The following is an 8,452-nucleotide window of genomic DNA, read 5'->3' on the forward strand; positions in this document are numbered from 1 at the left end:
TCCTTTCCCCAGCTCGACTTTTTCTTCCTGAGTCCAGACTTCTAAGAGAGTCCCACTGCTGTGGGGACAGCCACCTGAGTCATGTCTCAAGTGCTCACCTGGTTGGGTGGACTTGCCCACTGTCAGGCCCTACCCTGTGTGGTCGACCAGTGGCCACTCCCCAGGGACAGGCCAGGGGGACTGTAGGGGAAGGACAGAGGTTCCGGGAGGAACCCAGCCCAGCGGGGTGCAGCCCGGGGTGGGGAGAAGGTGCCGAAGGCAGCTACCTCAGCTTTCCTCCTGCTGGGAGTGGGTCTGCGCTCCGATGGAAAAGGAAGTTAGGGCTTTGCTCCCATGGCCCCCACCCCCGGCCACCAGCTTCTCACGAGAGTGGGCCGGGCTGGTCAGGACCTGCCTCCAGCCTGCCTTCCTCCCCAGCAGGCCGAGGGAAAATTACTCTCCTGTTAGGGCTCTTGATTTTTTGAAGCCAGATCAAAGGTGGGACCCAGCTGGGAGCCCTAGTAAAATCTCAGCAATGTGGAGCCTTGGAGTTTCAGAGGTGAAACTAGGAACCAGGAGAGAGCCCATCATCCCAGGCTGGGGCTGCAGGGGTCAGAGGCCAGAGGGAGAGTGGAAGCCCTGGGGCGGGTGGGGACTGGTGGGGGAGGCGTGCGCGGGTGGGGGGGGTGGGGGGGTGGGGGACAGCTAGGCCAGGAGCATCAAGCTAAAGGCTACTTTGATTGGTGCGGCTCTTCTTTTAATACAGAGACCCCAACAACCTCAGTGGCCAAGCCAAACAGGAGCTTCTCTCCAGGCCAGAGTGTGACACAGACAAATGTCAGCCCGCTCTTACATCGCTGTCCCTTTCGGTTATCAGAACTCCTTTTCCTAACAGCCAGTTTTTAGCTTAGGTGACCTTTGTTCTCTGCCGCAAACAGCACCATGGTCCTGCTTCCCGGGCCTGGGGAAAAAGCTTTCTCTTTATTTCTCGTTCTTAGGGAGATGAGAATTAAACCCTTGACTACGCAGGGAACGCTGCCTCTGAACCACACACTCCGTCCTTTCTGTCTTTTCTAGATTTGTTTTTCGTTGGTTTGGTTGGTTTGGTTTTGTTTTCAGAGACAGGGTTTTCCTGGCTGTCCTGGCGCCCACAGCCTCCCGAGTGGAGTGCTGGCATTAAAGGCCTGTGCCCCCAGGCCCCGCGTCCTTTCTAATGTTTGAGATCGGTCTCCTTATGTAGCACAGGTTAGCCTGAAACTCATGATCCTTTGGCCTCAGTTGCCCGAGTCCTGGGATGCCAGGTGTGCCCCACGACGTGGGTCTTTCCTGTTTCTTCTGCACTTTGCAGATGAAAACCTACGCTGAACTTGAGGCCCAGCGGGGGGGGGGGGGGGGGGGGGCTCCCAGCCCCACCCCCTCACTCTTCCTCCTGCTTGGAGCCCTCCCGGGTAGGCCGCTTGATGGCTCTGAGCCTTGGAAAAGTCAATTTTTAAATGTTCTTATTTTACTTCCTTTCCGCGCAGTGTCTTGCCTGCCTGTGTATCTGTGCCCCGCCGTGTGAGTTACAGGTGACTGTCCAGCCCTCTCAGGAGGTAGCCAGCCCTACCTTCTCCTTCTCTCTAAGGCCTGCCCTGTCTCTCCCCTTCCTAGGGACGGCCTCGCTGTAGTACTGTGGCCCGGAAGAGATGACCGGAGCTGTCAGGGTGGACATCTGCTCCTAAGGACGACGGATCACTGGGGGCCTGGGAGATGACTGGGTTGACAAAGTGGTTGCTACACAAGCATGAGGAGGACCCGGGTTCAAATCCCCAGCCCCCGTGTCAAACACCTGGTGTAGGTGGTCGCAGCTCTGTAGTCCAGGCACTGGGGAGCTGGAGACAGGAGGACCCCCGGGTTTGCGGGCCCCGGTCTAGCTGAATCTCCAGGTTCAGTGAGAGACTTTGTGTCAAGAACTGGGGGTGGGGTGGTGGTGGTTAGAGAGATGGCTCAGCAGTTGGGAGCACTGGCCGCTCTTCCAGAGACCTGGGTTCAAGTCCCAGCACCCCCATGGCAGCTCCCAACTGTAACTCCAGTTCCAGGGGATTCAACATCCTTACAAAGATGCACCAATGCAAATAAATAAATTATTAAAAGAAGTAGAAGAAGGAGGAGGAGAAATGAGGTGGAATTTTTTTTGGTTTTTTGAGACAGGGTTTCTCTGTGTAGCTTTGGAGTCTCTCCTGGAACTCACTCTGTAGCCCAGGCTGGCCTCGAACTCACAGAGATCTGCCTGGCTCTGCCTCCCGAGTGCTGGGATTAAAGGCGTGTGCCACCTCCGCCCGGCTCACTGTCAACTTCTTATCCCCACACACAAACATACGCATATGATATGCATGTGCCAGTGCTCACACACCACACACATGTGCACACAGAAAAGCATGTCCTTGTGCCTTTTTTTTTGTAGGGAGATGCTGTGTGGGGGCATCCCAAGACCCTTCCTTTCTTCCTTTTCTCAACAGTCTTGACTAGGGCCATGAAAGACTGGGAGGCATGCCCTTCAGAAATGAGCAGGTCTTCAGAGGCTCCACTGCCCCGGCTAAGTCCTCTTGAACTAAGGCCTCCGTCCTCATCACTGCAAGTGGCTCTCCTCTGCCCGTGTCCTGAGTTTTCCCAGGCATTGAGAGGCCGGCTCGGCAGAGCTGGTATGTATGTGCACATGTGGGGCTGGGTATAGAGAAAAGGACAGGAATGCTATTCTACAAATTCTACAAATTCTTCTATGGCCAATTCACTGTGACCTCAGCCAACTCCAGCACCTTCTCAGGCCTCGGTTTCCCCTGGTCATAAAATATGGGGTTAATTGTCCCTTCTAGGGAAGCTGGGAGGGTTAATTGGGCAAGGGCTCTGAAGAGAAGGAGATCTATAAATACAAGGGATCATTAGAGGGTATTTCACAGCCGTTTTGTGGCCCCGATGGTATTATTAATATGATTATTGTTATTGTTATCACTGCCGTCGCCCACTTCCCGAGTCTCTGCCAGCTGGGTCCTGCTTCCAGGAGAAGGAACTCTGCCAGTGGCCTCTGTGACCCTCCACTCTCCACACTCAAGAGTCTCAGGGGACCCCTTGGGAGGCTATTCCAGTGTGGCTTCATGGAGAGAGGCAAGAGGTCCAAGGTGAGGGGCTGGGGAAGAGGCCATGCTTGCTCATTGTATGCCTAAGCCCTTTCTATCCTGGGGATGCCTGCAGTCTGCTCTGGGAAGTCGGGAAAACAGACTAGCAGCTCTGTGGAGATATGTATGGCCATGGTTAAGAGAGGGCCCGTGAACTATAGGAGCCCGAGTTGTACGGGACGGGACGCTGTTCTCTGGGACACTGAGAGGCTGTTGGTGGCAATGTGCTTTCCTGAGGAGGCAAGTGGCTCTTCTTACACAGTCTCTTTGTAGGGGGCCCTAATACTCTCACAGCGGGGGTTGGGGTGGGTGGGGGTGAAGCAGGGCCCAGGCTGGCCAACAGGAGGTCCTAATACTCACCAGGTTACCTGGGCCTCCTGCGGCTGTCAGGTTAAACCATGGTCTCGGGCTTCTGGAAATGCCTTGGGTGCCCTCTGGTGGCAAGAACATGAAGGGCTGCAGAGGACCCATACCCGCCCAGAGAGCACCTTCTCTCAGCCCTTCTGGAAGTTGTACAGATCCCACCCAGGAGGGCTAGCAAAGAGGAAGAACCCTATGGGAGGGATGGCTGGAATGTCTTTGCTGAGAGATTCTGTGGCAGTTGGCCAGCAGCCATCAACCTGGGCAGGAAAGCCAAGAGGAGCTGGGGAGTCAGGGCATGGGACGGACAGCAGTGGCATCCCTGGGTCTGTGACAGGGCGGTTGGTGGCTGTATGTATGCAGAGTGGGGACAGCTAACCTAATAGGGAATCTACTTTTGGCGTTCCTGGAAGACGGGAGTGGCTGAGACCACAGAAATCATGGAGGAACCTATGAGGGGGAAAAAAAAAACCACGGTTCACTCAAACCAAGAGTTTTCCCATCAAGCCACTGTCAGGGTTTGTGTATCACGGAAGCAGGGCAGGCTGGGAAAGTCTTCATCCCCACAGGCAGAGAGAAGATGAAGAGAGAGAAAACCAGAGGAGGAAAGGGCAGAGGCGATGGGGAGATCCTTAGGGCAAAAGTCAGCACCCTCAGAAGGCTGAGGCGCCTGTCATTGTTTGAAGAATTATCCTGTCAAGCTGGGGCTATGGGAGGGAGTGTGAACCAGCGTGGAGCCCAAGGCCGCCCTTGGACAGAGGCTGCGCTTCTAGACTGTAGGCCACGAGCACGGTCCATCTCTCTATCAGCTGCCCCTGAAGCTGTCTGCAGCTTCCTGGGGACAGGGACTGTGACTCCGTGTACCTCCTTCAGTGTGTTCAGCATCCTTGGGGACCCTGAAGAGACAAAGGCAGCCACATGCAGAGGCGAACAAGGAGGGTTGGGAAGTAGGAAAAGCACAGAGGAGGCTTAACAGGAAGCTGATGGGGAGGGGGAATGTGAAAGTGGACTCAGAGGAAGCTGAGTCTGGATGGGAAGCGGGCAAGGCTGTGCGAAGTGTTCAAGGACAGTCAATACCCGTGCACCGGCCACAGCACGCGCACGGGCCACAGGCACGCGCACCGGCCACAGGCACTATGCTGGGAGTGGGGAGTGAGCCGCCGAGATGGAGATGAACATGGGGCCGGAAGCGGTGGCGAGCAAGTAACTTTGCACAGAACGTTAGAAATGGGGACAGAGTGACAACTTGGACCGGGAAGAGGTGGAAAGCAGCTGGAGTCAAGAAGGGAACCAGCACTGACACAGCTCGCCTCCAGGCCCATCAGGGACAAGATGGCGCCCTGGGTGACATGGGAAGACCCGACCGGAACCAGCTGAGCACCTTTGCTCTTCAAATACCACTGCAGGTAGGGTGGGCCAAGGAGCTAGTCGGGGATGGAAGGGTAGGAGTGGGTTGGCTGAGGGTCTCTGGTGAAGGAGTGTGTGTGTGTGCTTTGCTTACACACATGAATGATCTGAGTATCTTCTTCATACAGACGCCTGGCTCCATCCTAGGGACTGACTTCCTGGGACAGGACAGGAGCTCAACTTCAGAACCGGTGAGAGGCTTTCCGCTGAGTCTGAAGTATGCTCAGGAGACCGGAGCTCTAGCTCAGAGGTGGAGCACTTTGCCGAGCATGCACAAGGCTCTGTGTTTGCCCCCCTGCATGGCAAAAATAAACCGTGGCCAGGGAGAAATCCAGCTCTTTGGAGCCTAGCCTCTTCCCTCACCTGGAAGAGAGGCCAACTTGGAAAAAGAGATCTGTGAGAAAAGAATTTGTGTGGTAGTCTGGGGGGCTTGTGAGTGAATTTTTCAAAGACTCCATTGATATGGTTCAGTGGAGCACTGGTCTAGCATGCAGGAAGCCCTGGATTCAATCTCCAGTACAAGGGACGCACGCGCGCGCGCGCGCACACACACACACACACACACACACACACACACACACAAAGTGTCTCCGTCTTTGTCTGCCCCTTTAGTAAGAGTAATAAGCCCAAAATGAAACAAACAATCGACAGGCTTTAAAAGGGCAGAATCCTTCAGTTCAAAACTACTGGTGTGCCAGGCGGTGCTGGCGCACACCTTTAATCCCGGCACTCAGGAGGCAGAGGCAGGTGGATCTCTGTGAGTTCGAGGCCAGCCTGGTCTATGGAGTGAGTTCCAGGAAAGGCTCCAAAACTACACAGAGAAACCCTGTCTGGATAAAAACAAACAAAAAAAAAAACATTACTGGTGCAAGTTGGGGCTGGTGGCCCACGCCTGTAATCAATCCCTGCACTCGGGAGGCAGAAGCAGGGGCATCAAGAATTTCAGGCCAGGCTGGGCTACTTGAGACCCTGTCTCAAAAAGAAAACACCAACCAACCGACCATTGGTGGATTCTAGGTTTTCTCACTGTCCCTCACCCACATGCGTCACGTGCTCCTCGTAGGGCCTCTAGGTAGAACACAGGAGGCTACCTTCAATTTTTGTCCCCGAAGAGGCCTGACAGCCACCCAGCAGGATAGTCAACCCCACCTCCCCACCAAAACCCCTGCACCCTAATGCAGCTGACTCACAGAACCCGGGTGGAGTCCTTAGCTACACCATGAAGCAAGCCAAACTGGAAACTGTCCTGGGAACAGAACGTATAGGCTAAACAGGTCGTATGCAGATGTAAGTGCATGCAAACAGTCATTCCTGAACTCTGAATCCATTTCCTGATCATCTTGTATGGGAGCCTTAGCCCTTCCACTACAGCTCAGTGTCTTAGGGCCGTCACGAGGGAGAATGGAGCTCTGTGGTAGAGACTGCCTCGCCCGTGGGAGGCCCTGAGCTTGATCCCTAGTACCGAAACAAACAGACAGACAGACAGACAGACAGAAGTAGACAGTATGAGAGGGAAGCCCTTTACATGAACCCACAACAGTCCAGGGCAGCACAAACAAGGCAGAGCTTGGCTGGGCAAGATGAAGAGGTTTTTTTTTTTTTTTTTTTTTTTTTTGAGACAGGGTTTCTCTGTGTAGCCTTGGCTGTCCTGGAACTCACTCTGTAGCCCAGGCTGGCCTCAAACTCACAGAGATCTGCCTGCCTCTGCCTCCCGAGTGCTGGGATCAAAGGCTTGTGCCATCACTGCCCCGCTTGAGAAGAGATTTTGATCAGGGCCTTTAAACCTAAGTTTACCAGCCTTACCTAAGAGGAAAGGGAACTAGTCAGGAAGAGACCTATGTGTTTAGGGACTGTGACATCTTCCCCTGAGAAAAAAGACTACACAAAGTAGGAGGTGTGGAGTGTGGAGGGCGTCGGCTGTGGTGGTCCAGGTGTGAAGGACCTGGTTTAGGCAGAAAGCTTTGACTTTGTAAGTGGCGGAGTCCCAGTGAAGCCATGGTGTGGGACACATGTTTCTCAGAGGCCAGAGCAGGACGTTGGGGGCTTGCTCTGCTCCTGCTGCGTCTCACAAAGCCTGGAGCAAGGGGGGCAGCCAGCAAAGCCCTGCCATCCTCTAGCTGTGCCGAAACCTCACCGTGAAAGACGGGGTTTCAGATGCTGGGCTCCAGCTTTTCACATGGGTTCTGGGAATATGAACTCACATCTCTAATGCTTGAGCAGGAAGTGACACCTTCCTAGCCCCCAGTGAAGGATTTTAGCTACAGGAGTGACAGACAGCATCTAATGTTTTGTTTTTCAAAAGCTAACCAGAGGTAGACTGGTAATTCAAAAGTATTTGGCTCTTTATTTTTCTATCACTTTATCTCAGCAACTTCTCCTTCACAGAGATAGGAAGAAGGAAGGGAAAGGAAGACAGAAGAGGCTAAGAGAAAATGTACTGAGAGCTGGGGGTATAACTCAATGATGAAGTTCATGCTCAGTGTTTGGGGTTCATCCTCAGCGTCACAAAAGGTCTATATGAGACACCAGCAAAGGTGTGTGTATGTTCTATCTACCTATGACCAGTGTCTCTCAAGCATTGATTGTGTGTATGTTATATCTACCTATGATCAGTGTCTTCAGATTGTTGTTGTTTTTTTTTGTGTCTCTCAAGCATTGATTGTGTGTATGTTATATCTACCTATGATCAGTGTCTCTCAAGCATTGATTGTGTGTATGTTATATCTACCTATGACCAGTGTCTCTCAAGCATTGATTGTGTGTATGTTATATCTACTATGACAGTGTCTCTCAAGCATTGATTGTGTGTATGTTATATCTACCTATGATCAGTGTCTCTCAAGCATTGATTGTTGTATGTTATATCTACCTATGACCAGTGTCTCTCAAGCATTGATTGTGTGTATGTTATATCTACCTATGATCAGTGTCTCTCAAGCATTGATTGTGTGTATGTTATATCTACCTATGATCAGTGTCTCTCAAGCATTGATTGTGTGTATGTTATATCTACGTGTCTCTCAAGCATGATTGTGTGTGTTATATTACCTATGATCAGTGTCTCTCAAGCATTGATTGTGTGTATGTTATATCTACCTATGACCAGTGTCTCTCAAGCATTGATTGTGTGTATGTTATATCTACCTATGATCAGTGTCTCTCAAGCATTGATTTTGTTAAGCTTTGTTGTATACTCCCGTATGTTAGTTTACAGGAGGTAAAACATTTTTCTCACTGTGGGTGGAAAAAAGAAAAAAGGCACTCCCTTTAGGTGTAGGTGTGAGCAGTCTGGCTTCAACAGGAGTCTAAGGTTCCAGAGCAGATGGGGTGTGTACGTTTCCGGCCCACGCTGGTCTTCAGCCAACGTGAATTCCCTCTCGATGCCACGCCGTCTGCCCAAGTTAGTCGTTCCCAGAGGAGGGCTTGCCAGAGGAAGGTACACCTACCTGGGATGCCTAGCAAGAGCAAGCAGTTCCTCTTTCAGGAGGAAATGAGGCAGGCACCAAGCAGGGGCGCTCGGATTCCAGTGTGCAGTTCGGGGCACGCCTGAGGGG

At 52.6% G+C, this 8,452-nt stretch overlaps 1 long non-coding RNA gene across 1 annotated transcript; it reads left to right on the plus strand.

Moving 5' to 3' along the window:
• Positions 1 to 1,602: 1,602 nt before the first annotated feature.
• On the plus strand, positions 1,603 to 5,289 carry LOC119086957. Its single transcript, XR_005090369.1, has 4 exons — positions 1,603 to 1,812; positions 2,478 to 3,134; positions 4,623 to 4,897; positions 5,027 to 5,289. It is a non-coding gene; the product is annotated as an uncharacterized LOC119086957 (long non-coding RNA).
• The last annotated feature ends 3,163 nt before the right edge of the window (positions 5,290 to 8,452 follow it).

Source organism: Peromyscus leucopus, chromosome 8b (assembly GCF_004664715.2).
Source record: "Peromyscus leucopus breed LL Stock chromosome 8b, UCI_PerLeu_2.1, whole genome shotgun sequence".
Classification (NCBI taxonomy): Eukaryota; Metazoa; Chordata; class Mammalia; order Rodentia; family Cricetidae; genus Peromyscus; species Peromyscus leucopus.